Here is an 18,915-nt window from a genome sequence, read left to right as displayed (position 1 = left end):
CATCCTAAAAATATAATAGTGTCACCCCATTGGCATTAATACAGTAGAGATAGGGTGGACACATTTAAAATACATTATATACATATATAAAACTCTCAAATATTAAATAAAAGTAAATATCATTTTTAAAAGTAAACTAAATGATTAGCATTTTTTCAAAAAGAAAGAAAAGCCTGGAGAGAAGGCTCAGCAGTTAAGAGCACTGGATGTTTTTCCAAAGGGGCCAGGAGTCATTTCCCAGCACCCATAGGACCTCTCACAATTATCTGTAATTTCAGTTCATGGGGCATCTGACACCCTCTACTGGCCTCCTCAGGCACTGCATGCATATAGTGGACATACCTGCAGGCAAAACACCCATACACATAAAATAAATAAATAACTCTTTGAAAATGAGAAGGAAAAGAAACTACCTGACAGCAGCATCCCCTGGGTTGTTGGATCCAGAGGGAATAAGGAGAGAGGGAGTATTCATCTCTGTTCCTGCTGCCATGTCTGCCTGACCACAGGGGACTGCACTCTCAAACTGTGAGCCACATAACACTCATACACATGAAATAAATAAACCTAAAATATTAATAAGAGATAAAGTACAGGTTGCCAGGAATTACACTATGTAAATCAACATCCTTATTATAAGAGAAATGAAGAGTCCAAACTATACTGGGCTCTGCCTCATCCCAGTCAAAACGGTTACCATTAAAAACAAACAACAATGCCGAGCGGTGGTACACGCACACACCTTTATTCCCAGCACTGAGGAGACAGAGGCAGTTGGATCTCTGGTGAGTTTGAGGCCAAGCCTGGTTCTCAGAGCAAGTTCCATGATGAACAGGGTTACACAGAGAATCACTTTCTTGAGAAAACACACAAAAAGGAAAAAGTAAAGAAAGAGAGAGAAATACACAAAGAAAGAAAGAAAGGTAGGAAGAAGAAAGGGTGGGGAAAACGAACCAAGAAACGGAAAGAACATGTAAGTAAACTGGCCTGGGCCAAGCACCTGCTCAGGAGACCACAGTGGAGACAGAACTCAGAAGCCACCTCAGGTGGAAGCCATTTTCACACTTTCCTCTAATTCTTTAGTTTCTCCCAGTATACAGTGTCTAAATCAGCCAGTGCTTTGTCCTTCTGGGCCGGTTACACTAAGGTCCTGAAGAAGATGATCCTAAGCTCTGCCTTCTTGTTCTCCAGGCCCTGAGGTAGCAGAGGTTCCTCAGCAGTTAGTCTTTCTTGGTGCTGCTGTGGTCTCTGCTACAAATGGTCACACAGGTGTGGGCATCCTTGGGAAAGTCAAAGGCCAAGTGCAGCACCATTACTGTTTTTATACACACACACAGTCACCACACCCCCTCACACCCCTCACATACACACCACACACCCACACCACAAATCCACACACCCTCACCACACAACACCACATACACACACACACACACACACACACACACACACAAACACACACACACACACACACCACTCCCCCCACACCATTCACATCCACACCACACATCCATGCCTCAAATTCACACATCCTCACCACACCACAAACATACAATACCCCACATACATACACACCACATACAACACCACACACAAGTGTACACCACACACATAGTACACACACATACCATGCACACACCACACACCACATATACCACACACCATACACACATACACACCCACACGCACATTGCATTCATAAACCACATACACAGCACACACACTACGGACCATACACACAATACACACACACACACACACAAACACACACATCATATACCACACACCACGCACACATACACACCACACACACATACCACATACACATCACACACACTACAGACCACTCATACAATACACACACACCACACACACACACACCACGTATACCACACATATACATACCTCCCATACCATCCACACCACACACACACACACACACACACACACACACACACACACACATACCACACTTCCATTCACACCACACACAGACACTCACACACATATACACACCACACACTTCACAAACCACACAAACACATGCTGTGGGATAATGCTTTTGGACACTGATTTACTAAAACACTGATTGGCCAGTAGCCAGGCAGGAAGTATAGGTGGGGCAAGCCGACTAGGAGAATTCTGGGAAGAGGAAAGCTGAGTCAGTGTCACCAGCCAGACACAGAGGAAGCAAGATGTGAAGGCAGAAGTGAGAAAAGGTACCAAGCCACATGACTAAACTTAAATAAGAATTCTGGGTTAATTTAAGTGTAAGAGCTAGTCAGTAATAAGCCTGAGCTAAGGACCTACAGTTCACAAATAAGATAAGCCTCTGTGTGTTTCTTCGGGTCCAAATGGCAGTGGGACCTTTGGGCGAGAGAGATTTTTCCTGACCACGGGCCAGGCAGAACAAAGGAAAACATCAGTTACAAACTCATACACACAACATAACCTGCATACACACACACTGCACACACTCACACTCACAAACACATCACAAACATATACACACACCACACACAGATACATCATACACCCACACACCACACATACATACCACAAAAACACCACATACCACACAGACCACATACACACATCTCACACCACACACACATATACACCACACCACACATGCAGAAGCACCATATACTGTACACATACATACATACCATACACACACCACAGCACACACACACAGATGGGGAAGTCAGAGATTGACCTCAGCTGTCATTCCTCAGGTGCCAACCTATTTGTTTTCCTGACAGGATTTCTCACTAGAAGTGATCACCAATAGGCTAGACTAGCTGGCCAGTGAGCCACAGACCCTCTTTCTTTGTTTCTTCACTGCTGTGATAGACACATGCCACTATACCCAGCTTTTCACATGGGTGCTGGGGATTAATGCTTAGATGGCAAACCCTTACCATCTCCACAGCCCATGTTGTTGGGTTTGTTTGTTTGGCTAGTATACATTTGTTGTACAGAGCAATGGGGTTCGCATGACATTTTCATTAGAGATATGAGCCACTTGGACTATTGTTGGACCCCCACTTCCCTCACCTAACTCCCCTCACCTTCACACCTGCCATGTCCCATTCATTCCCTCAAAGAGTGGGACTCCTGCCAACTGGGCAGCCAGGCCTTGCCTTGAGCGTATGGACACAGCTGCTGGCTCAGGCAGGGGATACATTCTTTAGTGCATGCTGGGAGTCATTCTCTGCATTGTTTGCTACTGGAAAATTCAAGTTTTGTGTCTTCCCAGAGGTGGGGGCTAGATATCCAGCTGAAAGATGGCCAGCTGCAAGGCTGCAGTTTATACACCCTAAATCATGATGCCAGAGCATCACAATCCTAACAGAGTCTCAAACTGAAGTCATGGCACCATTTGAATCAGTATTTTATGGGCAGATCTGTCCAGATTGCCAAAGCCAACACATTCTTTAGGGCATGGTGTTGAGATCTGGCTTTCCCTGATCTAAGCTACTATTGTATAAACAGTGGCTCTCAGGCTGTGCCTTGCCCTCGATGACTCCATTTCATGAAGTGGCATTTGGCTCCATTTTGAGTGCAAATATATAGAGTCAGGATGATTCTACACTTCTCTGTGCAAGCAGACACCATCACCTGTCCAGCACCAGCCATGAAGCACAGACTGACAACCCATTTCTGAAAGTCACCAGGTGCCATGCCAAAAACTTAGCAAAGCAGGTGGGTCCATGTGAGCATAGGGGCATGGCAAGAATATTTTCAGGAAAGCTGAGATCAAGGACTTACTGAACACTGCAGACCGACACCAGGGTGCAATCCTCTCATCTGGAATCCATAAAGAGGAAGACACCTAACATTTCAATGGCAACAGCCCACCCACCTGTAATCTGACCAATCAGCATCAAGGAACCTAAGGCGACCTCCCAACTGCCTCAGGACCTTCAGCTCAGCTTACCCACACTGCTGACACAGACTACTTAAATGGCCACTCATCCATCCACCCATCTATCTAGCCACCCACCCATCCATCCATCTACCCCTTCATCTATCTACCCAATCATCTAACTATCCCCCAATCAATCCATCCATCTATTCACCAATCAATGTGGCCATCGACCCATCCATCCATCATCCATCCATCCATCCATCCATCCATCCATTCATCCATCTATCCATCCATCTATTGTCCCTTCTATGTGTTTATCCACCCACCCATCCTTCCATCCATCCATCCATCCATCCATCCATCCATCCATACATCCATCAATTCAACTATCTCTCCATCTACCCATCCATCCATCTATCCAATTTTTACCCACCCATTCATCTATCCACCCATCTATCTTTCCAGATACAGTTCTCCATCTAATCTCTGCAACTCCACTCAACTTTGAGGCTTGGTGTGTCCTCCCAATCAGGGTTTCTTGTCTGACCACCTTCATATTCCTGTTCCCCATCTCTATCAATCTTGGCTTCTGCCTTCAGTTAGGCCTCTCTTAACCCCTTGAATTCTGTGGTGGTCTTTTAGCTCTTCATTGCCAGTCTGTAGTAGCCTGAATATTGAATATATAAAGCAATTAATTACCTTGTGAAGTACAATGTATGATCTGAGAGTTGATGCTTGTATTAATCACCATATTTGCGGGTACGTGTATAAGCCTTGGTCCTGCTTGTAGATGGTGTAGTGTCTGTGTGGCTCTCACTCAATCCTCTTGGTTTTGATTTTTATTTTGTTTTGTTTTGTAATATTATTTTTTGAGACAGAGTCTTGCCATGTCTTAGTAGTTAAGATAGGAATAACTTTGCCAACGGTAAGGTATGATGGGAAATTGAAAGCACTTGGCAAATTATAGCCAATGAAACCAATGTGCCTTGTGTACTTATTGTATTTAATCCACAACAACACTGTGGATCCCATCTCTGTTTTGGAAATGCTCACAACAGACTCCTCTGGGTGTCTCATAAGCCATTGCCAAGGGACAGTGCCCACTGCCAAAGGACAGTTCTGGTTTGGTGTGGGAGTAGCAGGACGCTACCATGTCTTCCTTCCTTCTTTATCTTTCCTTTGTGTTGAATCATAAGAATGTGTGCTGTGTCCACTTATAAACCCACCCGTGCGTGCACCACTGTGTTAGGGGTTCAGAGAAAACCTAGGGATTTGCTCCCAACCTGCTCTCACCAACCCCCACATACCTCCCACCCCCTAATCCAACAGCAGGCCCATTTGTAATGGCCACAAAAGGCAGCTGCTTGCTGCCTGTTAAGAAGGGGGGGTGGGGAAGAAGGAGGAGGAAGAGGGGAGAGGGAGGGAGAGAGAGGGGGGGAGTGAGGAGTAGGAAAGGGCAAGGAGAGGAGAAGGGGGTCAAAGTTGAGGTGAAGGAGAGGGGGCAGAAGAAGGAGAAGAGGAAGAGAAGTGGGAGGGGCAGAGGGAAGGAGGAGAGGGAGAGAGAGGAGGGAGGAGAGAAGGGGAAGAGGAGGAGGGGAAGAGAGAAAAACAACCAGACAACCCAGAATCCATGTAATTTCCACTTCAAAAAACTATTTACACAAAAGAAAAGACCACATCAGTGTTTACAAGCATAGCCTATTTTTACCAAAACCCATGAGGAGTGAATATCACTAGGCCAGAACCAGAATACTGACTTCCCTCAGCGTTCTCAGGAAACTGGTCCCTAGAGTCCCTGGAACTCCAGAACCTTGAATGTTCTGTTCCTTAGGCCAAGGAGATGGTACAAGTATGAATTTTTTTCTATCTTATTATTCCATTCTTCTCTACTTTTGAAGTGAGGTTTCACCTGCCGCAATCGGGAGAGTACCCGCTGCACCTCACCAGGGCAACAACAGTAGAGCTGGCCCTAATGGTGTAGGTGTGGGAGAGCCAACCCTGAGAGCCATGAAAGCAGGAGAACTGACCCTGCCTGACCCTTTACTCATGCTAAAGGGGTGAACCAGCCAGGGCAATGCCGGAGAGCTCCCCCTGGTGGTGAGGAATAGAGAGAGCTGGCAGCCTGACTAACCCTGCAACTACTCAGGACTAGAAGTAGGGTTATGAGTAGGCCCACCCCAACATCCACTCAATCAAGATCTGCTGGAGCATGTGAAGAAGCCTGTCCTGAAAAACCAAAGCTGCAGGATCTCCAGGGCAAGAACAGGATATCCAAGAGGAGTCCCAGTGAGGGCCCTGCATCCATTGTGTAGTAGAGACCAGAGGCCTCGAACCAGACTAATGACACTTTGCAATAAACGTTTGGAAAGGAAGATATATGGATAAAAGGGTTTATTGTGTGACTCACTGTGACACACTACAGCTTCCATGACAAGGTGTTTTTTTTCCTCTTAAATGTTATGTTATTTTTGCAGAGGGTAGCAAGGGCAGAGGGTGGATAGGAAGAAATGAGAAATGAATAGGATGCAGATGCATGATGTGAAAGACACAAAGAATAAATTAAAAAAAAGTTTTTTAAAAATAGAAGTGTGGTCTTGCTCTGGGATTACAGGGGTACAGAAGCTCTCCCATGCTCATTATGAACATTAACCCATGACTGATTTCTCTGGAATCTCAGCAGTGTCAGCACCATTGATCAGCTGCTAGTCTATGTTTCCTAGGGCACAACTTCAAGTCCAAGTCATGGACACATAAGGGGAAGAGGTGCAAGACACTCAACCTGGTCACCAATCTGAAACCTACCCCTTCTGTTAAAGAAAACTACATGAAATGTGATGGAAGGTTCTCAGAATGGAAAGAAGAAACGCCTGGGCAAGGCTCCACCAGGCTGAGCAAACAATTCCAATCCTGTGTATGTTGAGTCTGGGGTGTTGTAGAAGAGGGGTCTTCAGCTCTTCAGCACCATTCACTGCAAACCTCCATTTCTGAACTAACAGACTTAACATCTATATGACCATGAGGTGAAATCCTTCAGAATACACAAACAGACCCCTATCTCCCCATAGCTGAGGATACCTTTAGGTGACACCAGAGGCCTACAGCAGGGGTACCCTGCTTGGCTATAACTGTTCTATCTAATGTTTCCAACAAAGTATTTGGGAAGTGCCATGATTTATGGTTTTCTTCAGAACATGGAATTTGGGGTAACAGGATCATGGTCATTCACACTTGGATACAATATAATCTTGTGTTAATGCACTGGCAAAAATTATTATTTTGAATGTTATGAATGAAATGCTATCAATGCACACACTGAATTTCCATCACACACACACACACACACACACACACACAAATACACATACACATACACATAACTAGAAACATACACAAAATACATTTTAGTATGAGTTAAAATTATTTGAACATTTTGAAGTAGAGGTCAAAGACCATCATTTTGATATGATTGATATATTTATAATATGAATGGAGGAAAAGAAAATGGAGCTCCTAATTGCCACAAAGAACACAGGCACACCAGGCTGGCCAGCAGGCAGCCAGGGAAGCTGTTGCATTCACTCCCTGCCTCATGTGTGTTGAAGCTTAAGGTCAACCCTGAATGTTGTTCTTCCGGCTGTCATCTTGTTTTTGAGGCTGGGTCTCTCACTGATCTAGAACCTATGGCTAGGCCTCCAGGCCAGCAAGCAGGCTAGAGAGACAGGATTCCCTATCCCTGCCTCCCTGGGGCTAAGATTATCAGTGCACACCACAGTACCCAATGTTTTCACTTGAATTCTGGGCAATGACTGTGGGTCCTCTTGCTTGGAAGGCAAGCACTTTATGAGTTAAGTCATCTCCCCAGCCTTCCATATACCTTTAAAACCATCCTATCAGTGTAAGCAGAAGCAGCCTGGGACTTGGATTTCCATAGTTTGAGGCCATTCTAGTGTACATATCAAGTTCCAGGATAGCAGGCACTACATAGTGAGACCCTGTCTCAAAGAAACACCAAACAAGCAAACAACAAATGCATGCAGACATGTTTGGTTTTCATCAGGTCTTTGTTTGCTTTTAGAACTAGGTCACTTTTTCCATGTGCATGGGATGGGCTTTGGTCTCATCTCCTCCATCACTTCTTAATCCCTTTTCACTTCTTCAAACTCCACCATCCCCTTTCACATTCATCTCCATTTATTAAGGAGCAAACACATATTTGTAATGATAGTATTTTCATTTTAATCTTTTATATAATTGTTTATGAAGGCATCATTAATTTCTTTTATTTGTTTGCAGTTCTGGGAACAGAATCCACAGCCGTGGTCTGACAGGCAAGGGTTCTACCACTGAACTACACTCAATGCTCCCTGCCCCAAACCCCATTCATCTGTCTGTAGGTCTTGTTTCTAGACGTCTAGTTACATTGGCTTATTAGTTCTAGTAAACTGTTTCACTCTCTTACATAAAAACACATTATTTATGAGTTGGAGCAACTTTTTACTCCCAATTTTTTTTTTTTTGTCTTATTGAAGTGGTCACCGTCACATGACACCCTCCTTAGTGTGCCTGTCTGTGCCCTTAGGTTCCCTATGAGTGGTAGATTTTGACAGGATTGTCTCTTGTAAAATCTAGCCTGAGCACGATTCTCCATGGAAGACCAGGCTGTTGAGCTTCAGTATGTGACCTTCAAAAATGAGTTGTCTTTTGTCTTAGTTGGGGTTTCTATTGCTTGGACAAAATTCCATGATCGAAAAGCAAGTTGTGGAGGAAAAGGAATATTTGTATACATTTGCAGACCATAGTACATCATTGGAGGAAGTCCAGACAGGAATTCAAATGGAGTAGTAAGATCCTGGATGCAGGAGCTGATGCAGAGGCCATGGAGGAGAGCTGATTACTGGCTTGTTCCCCATGGCTTGCTCATCCTGTTTTCTGATAGAAATAAGGACCACTAGCCCAGGGATGGCACCTCCTGCCATGGGCTGGGCCCTCCCCCATTGGCCACTAATGGAGAAAATGCCTTACAGCTGGATCTCTCAGAGGCATTTCCTCAACTGCAGCTCTTCCTCCCTGATGACTCTAATTGTGTCACATTGACACAAAACCAGCCTGTGCATCATGCCTGTCCTGCATACACAGGGGAGTTGTTAAACCAGTCTTCCTAGAGTGTCTTAGGACAAAACCCAACAACTGCAATCCCTCTAGGTAAGGCTTCCTCCAGACACCAGGCTTCTGCCACAGGAGCAGAGGTTGCACATACATCATCCCCTCCATCAAGTGACCCCAACAACCACCTGTTCCTTCCCACACCAGTCACTGCACTTGTACGAAATGATGCCCATCCTCATTCAATGGACTATTGAACTCCAGGTGCCTCAGTGCCTGGAGCAGAACAATGGGAGGTACAGCACAGAAAACCATGAGGTCAGTACTAAGGACAGACTAAATGGGTTGGGTGTGGGTGAAGTGAATTATAGGAGGAAGAGAAGAAGCAGGCAGGAGACTGGGTTTGTGCCGTGTACACTGTTTATTTGGGGCTCCAAAACCAGGACATAATCCACAAGAAGCCAGGAGGATCAAAGACTGGTCAATTTGGGTGAAAGGTCAGCTGTCAGATTAGACTTACAAAGAGGGGCAGACAAGGAAGGAAACCTACCAAGAAGAGGTGAGCATGGAGCCAGGAGTGCAGTCCATAAGAGGACTCGTGGACACCTCTCCATGATGCAAACATCTTTGGTGAACTGTAGTGTGAAAAGAATTGAGCTTCAGAACAGAGCAACTGGACAGCCAGGGTACCTGAATCAACTCTGCCACATGAGGACAACGGCCAGAGTCTCAGATCTTACTCTGGCAGCACACAGGGGCACAGAAGACAGACTGACAGCAGCAGGGTTTGCAGCAGCTGGATTAACATTAGCAGGGCTTGCAGCAGCTGGACTGACAGCAGCAGGGCTTGCAGCAGCTGGACTGACAGCAGCAGGGCTTGCAGCAGCTGGACTGACAGCAGCAGGGCTTGCAGCAGCTGGACCTACAGCAGCAGGGCTTGCAGCAGCTGGACTGACAGCAGCAGGGCTTGCAGCAGCTGGACCTACAGCAGCAGGGCTTGCAGCAGCTGGACTGGCAGCAGCAGGGCTTGCAGCAGCTGGACTGACAGCAGCAGGGTTTGCAGCCCCCACAGGAGCCACAGCCTCCCTTGCAGCCCCCACAGCTGCAGCAGGAACAGGCAGGCACACAGCAGCACACAGGCTTGCAGCAGCAGGAGCCACAGCCTCCACAGCTGGAGCCACAGCCTCCTGAACAGCCACAGCAGCTCATGGTTCTGGTGTTTGGTTGAGGATAGAGTAGGTTAGAGGAGCAGATAGAAAGGTAAGTGTGAAGGTGTGGCACCTCCTGAGCCTGGTACCTTTTCATCCGTGCCCAGGGTCAAGTGTGAGGTTGCACGTGGTCACTTCCTGGTTCCTGTCTGTGTCATAGTCTAGGACTCTCTTCTGCATGGTGTTACCTATTACCTCTGCTTTCCTTGTGCCTTTCCCAAACAGATGGCCATGTTCACCAAAGATGGTGCTCCTCTGTAAACATTAACAAGACTCCAGTAGATTTCCCCTCTCTTAGGAGCTGTAGCAAAGCACAGAGAATAGGAATGAAGGACTCAAGTACAATGGACTTGCAGGTTCACTTGTGCACAGCTTCTGTATTGTTCTCCCCAAGGCCACTTCTTAAAATTTACTGTAAAGACAGGGTTTCTCTACATAGGTAGCTCAGGCTGGCCATGCACCCATTATGTAGCACAGGCTGGCCTGGAACTTGCAGCTATCCTCTCTGCCTCAGCCCCTCTAGTGCTGATATTACAGGTGTGCTCACATGCCTGGCCCAGCATTGCCTTCTAATGCTATGTTTCTTGCTGAAGCAGAACCAGAACACTGTGGTCGTGGCCTTTAGACGTCCAACCTAGGGATTGATTCTTCAGGTCTGGGGCCTGGACTCAGCTCTGATGTCTGCTGGGCGCCTGTCTGCAGCTTTGAGTGTAGACTCAAACACCATCAGAAAACTTGACCCCAGAGTTCAGATCCACTCCACATAGTGAGTATTTATAGCTGGAGAGCTTCTCTCCAGGTGCCACCAAGACCCTGCAGTCCGACAACCCATGTATAAAATAATCACTCAGACACTTATATTACTTATAAACTGTATGGCCATGTCAGGCTTTTTCTTATCTACTGCTTCTATCTTAAATTAACCCATTTGTATTAATCTATAACTTGCCACGTGGCTTGTGGCTTACCTGTACCTTACATCTTGCTTGTCATGGCAGAGGCTGGCAGCTCTCTCTGCCTCCACCTTTCACCTCCCAGAATTTTCTTCTCTACTTGTCCCAGCTATACTTCCTGCCTGGCTACTGGCCAATCAGCACTTTTTTTATACAGAGAGATATTCTGTTTGTTTTACCTATACTTCCTGCCTGGCTACTGGACAATCAGTGTTTTATTTTAACCAATCAGAGCAACACATTTGACATACTTGAACATCCCACAGCACTTTCCCTTTTCTTTTTTTTTTTTATAAAGCAAGGTTTTAACTTTTATATAGTAAAATTACAGATAACAAAACAATTATCAAGCAAGAAATTCAGTTTATATTATAGAAGATATCCTATTCATCTTATATTTGTGAGTCTAAGGTTTTATATCTAACTTATCTCTTATCATAACTGAGGAAAATATAACTATCTAGTCTTCAACAACATCAAAGACCTCAGAAGGATTTAATATTACCTGAGAAACAAGAGAAGGATGCAAGCAACTTTTGGGAGTCTTGCAGGGTCGACAGAGCCAGCTGGCAGCCTGGACAGTCACTTAATGTTCGTTTGTAAAGTTTGGGCATCTGTCTTTAGCCCACAGGGCTAGAGTCTCTTGGTCACTTTATTTAGTGTCCTGTAGAATGTCTGGCAGTTTCCTCTGCAAAGCAGACACTGAAGGACCATTTTGTCAAGCAAAGTTCAGTGGTCACCTTTCTATGGGTCCTTCACGTCCAGTCGATCAAGCAGTCCAGGAAAGAACAGTTTCTTGCCAAAATGGCTGCCAAGGTGAAGATAAACTCCATATGAAGTGTCTTTGATGCCCATCTTCCTCTCTGAAGGAAATCAGTGCTGCCAGAAGCAGGCATGTCTTACTGTCCAGAAAGTCTAAATTTTTAAACTATTTTAAATGTCATATTCTGTAGGTCTTTGAAGTATTTGAAGATTACCTATCTATCTGAAATATATCTTTGTATACCTAGAGACATAACTAACATGGCTACGAGTATGATTATCATAGATGACTAATTTTTAATCTATTTTTAATTATCCATTATAATTTTAAATGAGCTGTACAAACATAATACCTTAAACAAGAGTAGAAATATACACACAGTATAACAAAATTAACTTTAAGTTTGAATCAATAGACTAAAATCTATACCAATGTAAAACATTTTAAACAAGTTGTTGCTCTTTAAAAGTAAGTTCATTATTCTACCCTTTTATTCTATCATATCTATATCAAGTATTTCTATCTATAAAACACACATTCTAGTTCTTTCTTTCTATGGCCCAGTGGTAGACAGGTGTAGGGAGTATACCAGCTATCCAAGGACACTTTAATGCAACATTGTGTAAATATGTCTAGAATCCTGCCTGGGGTCTGAGCAGAAGATGCTCCGTGCTGTTCCCCCAGAAGCCACACGGTGGCACTGTGAGAGGCCCGCTGTCAAGCAGCCTCTCACTCTCCAGAGGTTCCTCCAGCTGAAGGTTCCTTTTGCTGCCTTTCCCATTCCACCTTCCTCACTCCCTATCTTGTTTGAGAAGCAACAGCTGCATGCGGTTGCAGGTGCAAAGATGCCAAAGAAAACTTTGGCCAGCACGAAGCACATCTAGAAGCACCCACTGCATCCAGATGTTCATCCCGTCCCTGGAACCCTTTTTCATTTTCTACTCATAGCCAAGTGCTTGAACAATGTACCAAATTCTGTCAGAGCTCCATTAACTATATTGCCCAGTCTCTGTCAGGGGGCAGAGGGGACCTCACTCCCACAGACCCTTGTTCTTCAGACTCCATTTATTGTCTCTAGGATTTTAGCTCTAACAGTTAAGGGGGAAATTATAAGCCATCCACACTAAAGCATTAACACACCAGGGATCTCCTGTGTTGATAGTTGCCATTCCTTAATGGGTTTTGAGCCCTGTTCTCCAGTGTGTTTACATGATGTAGGCATGCTTCTATCTAAGTGTGCAGTTTTTACTGTGAATATAGAAATCTTACCTTTCTATGCTTAAATTATTACTGTATTTTAGCATCTTTCTTTTCGTTGGGGTGTGGGGGTGTCTCCTTCAGATTAAAATCCTTCAGAATGGAGTTTAAAGAGCTGTAAAGACAACAGACTAAATCTGGGAATGGAGGTGCACACCTGAGGCAGGAGGATTGCCACGAGTTCCAAGCATGGCTATAGAGCCAGACTCTGCTGAAAACAGAAAAACCTGGGAAAAGTTTAAATAGACAGCTACGACTGTTTAAAAAACTATTTGATAAAACCAGGAACAACTTTAGTTAGTGAACTTGAAAACTTGAAGAAATGGACATATTTCTGGGAAAGTACAAAATGGCAAAATTCATAGGAAATAATTTTGAACAGCTGGACAAACCAATAAATCCTTGGAAGGTGCTGAAATGATCCTCAGATTTAAGTCCAAACAACCAGGAAGTGCAGCATTTGTTGGATGGGTGAAAGGCTCGATGTTGTCTCTTTACAACTAAAAAAAAGGTGCCTGAGTATCACCTGGACACTGGTCAGTGTTTATTGGGGAGCATTATTCCTAGGAGATGGGGCAGTCTGTCGGGTAAAGGCACAAGGATATAGGGTAATAAGTAACAACATGCAAAGAGAGTCCTAGACTATGACACAGACAAGAACCAGGAAGTGACCACGTGCAACCTGACACTTGACCCTGGACAGGGGTATAAAGGGCCCAGGCTCAGGAGGCTCCACATCTGCACACTTCCTCTCTACCTGCTCCTCTAACCTACTCCATCCTCAACCAACACCAGAACCATGAGCTGCTGTGGCTGTTCAGGAGGCTGTGGCTCCAGCTGTGGAGGCTGTGGCTCCAGCTGTGGAGGCTGTGGCTCCAGCTGTGGAGGCTGTGGCTCCAGCTGTGGAGGCTGTGGCTCAAGCTGTGGAGGCTGTGGCTCAAGCTGTGGAGGCTGTGGCTCCTGCTGCTGCAAACCTGTGTGCTGCTGCAAGCCTGTGTGCTGCTGTGTGCCTGCCTGTTCCTGCTGCAGCTGTGGGGGCTGTGAGCCCTGCTGCTGTCAATCGAGTTGCTGCAAGCCCTGCTGCTCTTCTGGCTGCGGTTCTTCCTGCTGTCAATCCAGCTGCTGTAAGCCATGCTGCTGTCAGTCCAGCTGTTGCAAGCCCTGCTGCTGTCAGTCCAGCTGTTGCAAGCCCTGCTGCTGTCCATCCAGCTGCTGCAAGCCCTGCTGCTGCCAGTCCAGCTGTTGTAAGCCCTGCTGCTGTCAGTCCAGCTGCTGCAAGCCCTGCTGCTGTCAGTCCAGCTGCTGCAAGCCCTGCTGCTGTCAGTCCAGCTGCTGCAAGCCCTGCTGCTGTCAGTCCAGCTGCTGCAAGCCCTGCTGCTGTCGGTCCAGCTGCTGCAAGCCCTGCTGCTCTTCAGGCTGTGGGTCTTCCTGCTGTTAGTGCAGCTGCTGATGCCATCATGCTGTTTCCCCATGTGCTGCCAGTGCAAGTTCTGAGGCTCTCAACTTGACAATGCCTTTTTGAACGAGCTTCCTCAGCTCCCTCCTTCAGTTTATCACTAGATCTCAGAGTAAAATTCATATTCCTTTAGTACACAGGACCAAAGCAATATTGGCTTCCAGTTCCCAAGATGAGGTCATCTTCTCATCGACTGTCTCCTAACAAATTCTTTTCTGGAGTCATACTACCTATAGTGTCCTCACCAAAGCCCGCCCACTTAGCCATCTGAGCTCATAAGACCATTTATGCCATGTCGTTTTATCTTAGCAGGAGCCAACCCTTGGTGTTGCAGCAATAAGGTGAGTTTAAAGACTTTCTTGGACAAGTATGTCAAGAAATTGCAACCCCTGCTTTATCTCAAATTGAATAACACAAACCAATAAAAAGTATCACATGGACCAACAGTAATCACACCTCGTTCATTTATCACTTGCTCATCACTCCATGGTTTCCATTTTGTCTTGTTTTGGGTGTGATTCCACCAGCTTGATGGTGGTACTGAAGGCAGTTAGGTCTCTCCTGCCTCACCTCTCCTTCTCTCCTCCCTCTCTTGGGACCCTGCTCCATTCATGCCTTAGTAGAATTGGTAGGAGGGACACCAGACTGCTAGGCAAAAAGAGGCTCTGAAGCTGTGACAGCTCCTGTCCACTTCAGACCCACTCCTCTGACCACTGCCTTTGGAAGGCTCTGACTTTCTCAGTGGACTGTTCAGTGGCCTGAGGATCTCTGAGAGCACCCACATGCCTAGCCTCACCAAGCCCTTCACTCTGGATAGTTTCATCTAGCTTCCAGCAGGTGGCACTCTTTCCTAACATGGAGCTGTCTGTAAAGGAGCCCTAACTATCATGTCCTTCAGCAGAGGAGGGCTGTACACCTAGGGAACCCTCTGAAAGTTCTCCAAAAATTTCTGACCTGTGAGAACTGGAGACATTAATCCATGAGCAGCCTGTGTACTAAGTCAAGGACAGCACCAAAAGTAAGGTCTGGTCCTGCTCTCAGGACCTGTGTAGGGGCGGCAGTGAGAATGGTGTCTCTCTGGGACCGCAAACACATGATCAGGTTCATAAAGGGAACTAGGAACTGGAGATGCATGGCTGGAGAAAGCAAAGCTTTGCTTCTTGAATTTGGCACATCAGTATGAAATCTAGATTAATTTTTCTTTTGTTTAATTAATTATTATTTAGCAGAATAGACTTGTGTATACACACACATTTCAGGAGAAGGTTCTCTCCTTTCTCTCAGATTCTGGGACTCAAATTCAGGTTCTCAGGCTTACACTGGAAACACTTTTATTACCCATGGAGCCATCTTGACAGTCTTACTTCTTTCTTTAAAATGTAGGATTCTAAGCTGGACATGGAGACTCACACCTATAATCCTAGCACTCAGGGGGCTGAGGCAGAAGGTTCCTCAAGTGTCATAGTTAGCTTCAGCTGTCAACTTGACACAAACCTGGAGTCACTTGGTAAGAGGGAACCTTCACTGAACAATTGTCCAGATCAGATTGGCCTGTGGGAATGTCTTGGGGCATTTTTCTTGATGAATGATGGATGTGGGAAGGCCCAGGTGACTGTGGGCAGGGCCCCCAGGGCAGGTGGTCTTGCATTGTATGAAAAAGCAAACAGAAGAAGCCATGGGGAGCAACTGAGTAAGCAGTGCTCCCCCATGGCTTCTGCTTTGGCTCCTTCCTCCAAACTCCTGCTCTGACTTCCCTTCCTTTCCACCCAAAGTTGCTTTTGGTCACGGTGTTCATCACAGCAGAAGGCCAACTAAGACACACTGTTTTGTAACCTCCCAGAGAGCAGGGGGCGCTGGTCTGGATGGCATAATTGGATCCATCTGGGTTGACCCAGAAACCTCATTACAGAAATTGTGGCCTTCATTTACTGGCTGGGTGGTGAGTGAGATGGGAGGTATTAGTCTCTTACCTCTGGGGAGAAACAGCGATAACACCATATCCTCTTCACGCTGGCTGCTGTAGCAGCAGTTAGTGAAGGATTGGGATACTTGAACTTAAAGGAGTAACTCACGTGCAGAAGAAAAGATGTAGAAAACAAATTGAAATTAGGAAATGTACATTTTCCAGAATTAAATTTAAGATAAAATGAACCCAATTTAGATTATTTCTTTTTTTTTTTTTTTTTTTTTTTGAGACAGGGTTTCTCTGTGTAGCTTTGGAGCCTGTCCTGGAACTCGCTCTGCTGACCAGGCTGGCCTGGAACTCACAGAGATCCACCTGCCTCTGCCTCCCAAGTGTTGGGATTAAAGGCGTGTGCCACCACCGCCCATTTATTTCATTTTAATGTGTGTAACTAAATGGTTTCTATTGCTAAGATGAAAAACCATGACCAAAGCAACTTGGTGAGGAAAGGATTTATATGGGTTACACTTCTATATCACTGTTCATCACTGAAGAACAGGAACTCAAGCAGGCAGGAATCTGGAGGCAGAAGCTGATGCAGAAATTTCAAGAGTGCTGCTTACTAGATTGCTCCCCATGTTTTGCTGGCTTGTGTCTTCTAGAACCCGGGACCACCTGCCCAGGTTGGCACCACCCACAATGGACTGGGCCCTTCCCTACCAATTGAAAGAAAGTCTTTACAGGCTTACTTACAACTCCATCATATGGAGGCATTCTCTTAATTGAGGTTCCCTCCACTCAGATGACATTAGCTTGTGTTAAGTTGGCATAACACTAACAAGCACAATGTGTGAACACAGGTTTGGGAGCCCAGAGAGCAACTTCAGGTCTCACTATCAGAAACTTGGTGTGCCTCCTTTGAAGCAGGGTCTACCATGAGCCCGAGGCTTGCTGACTAGACTAGGCTGGCTGGCCAGTGATCCCAGGATTCTGCTATCTCTGTCTTCCTTGAGCTCAGACTCTACCTGGCATTTCACATGGGTTCTGGGGAAGAATCAGGGGTCTTTTTACTTGCAAAGTGCATGACAAGAGCTTGACCAAAGGAGCTGTCCTGCCAGATCCGAACAAACCCATTTAAATGTCCACATTCACGCTGCCCCAGGCTGTGCAACATGCACACACACACACACACACACACACACACACACACACACACACACCACAGAATAAAATAGATGCTTCTTCCTAGATGGTAGGGTGGGACCTGCTGAGGAACCAGTAGCCCAGGAATGAGCACTGCCCACTTTGACAGCAGTTCTTGTAGGTATCTGTCTTGCTGATGGGAAGTAGTTCCTCCATGGAAGAGATAGAGCCTATAGCCCAGAATACCTTGAAGCCTACAGTCCAAGATCAGATCCATGCACCCCACAATTGGCAGAGAAAGGCCTGCTGCTACTTGTGGGTCCACTGAAAATGGAATGGCCAAGATTCTGCATGAAAGGGTTATCGATGGAGGGAGAGAAGGGAAGGGTGCTGGTTAGCTTACCTGGGAAGAGTCTCAATGAGGAGTTCTCTACATTGAGTTGACTTGTGTGGGATTGTCTTGATTAAGTTCATTGATGCGGGCAGCACCATTCCCTAGGCAGAGTCCTGAATTGTATGAGAGTTGAGAAATGGCGCTGAGCACAAGCAAGCAAGCAAACACACATGCATTCACTTCTATAAGCTCTTGACTGCACAGAAGTTGTGACTAGATGTCCAAAGTTCCTGCCTTGCCTTCCTCACAGTGAGTGTCCATAACTGTAAGCTGATATAAACCTTGTTTTCAGATCACTGTCTTTCTGCTGGGGTATTTTATTGCAGCAACAGAAGTAAAACTAGAACAGGAAGAAAGGAAAGAAAAACCAAATCCGTTCACTGAATTGCAGCCATGCCTCTGTGGCTGCAGCTGTCTTAGGTACACATCCTTTGCTCATATTACACACAATCTGAATGCAGCGGTAGCTCATGCGGAAGCTGCAAATCCCACAAAACCCAGAGGATGCCATGGCACTATGAAAGTGACTCAAAGATCAGTGGCTGAACACTGCCAAAGCCAGAGACAGTGATCTCCAGCACTTAGAACACAATACCAAGCCTGGTTGACAATTGCAGGGGCTCTAGAGTGGGTTGAGCACAGACAGAGGTGCATGGGAGGGAAGTGGGTGGGTGGGCCTCACCACCGTTTTCTTTTTTTTTTTTTTTTAATATGGGAATCCTCCTCTGCAGAATGATTGACTGTCTGGTAGTGAGAGGAGAATCTCCATACCAAAACAGTGGAGCCCACTTTCATTGACATCATGGAATCCTGTGTTTTGTGTGTGTGTGTGTGTGTGTGTGTGTGTGTTGTGTTGTGTGT

Source organism: Onychomys torridus, chromosome 1 (assembly GCF_903995425.1).
Source record: "Onychomys torridus chromosome 1, mOncTor1.1, whole genome shotgun sequence".
Lineage (NCBI taxonomy): Eukaryota > Metazoa > Chordata > Mammalia > Rodentia > Cricetidae > Onychomys > Onychomys torridus.
This window is presented reverse-complemented; position numbering follows the sequence as displayed.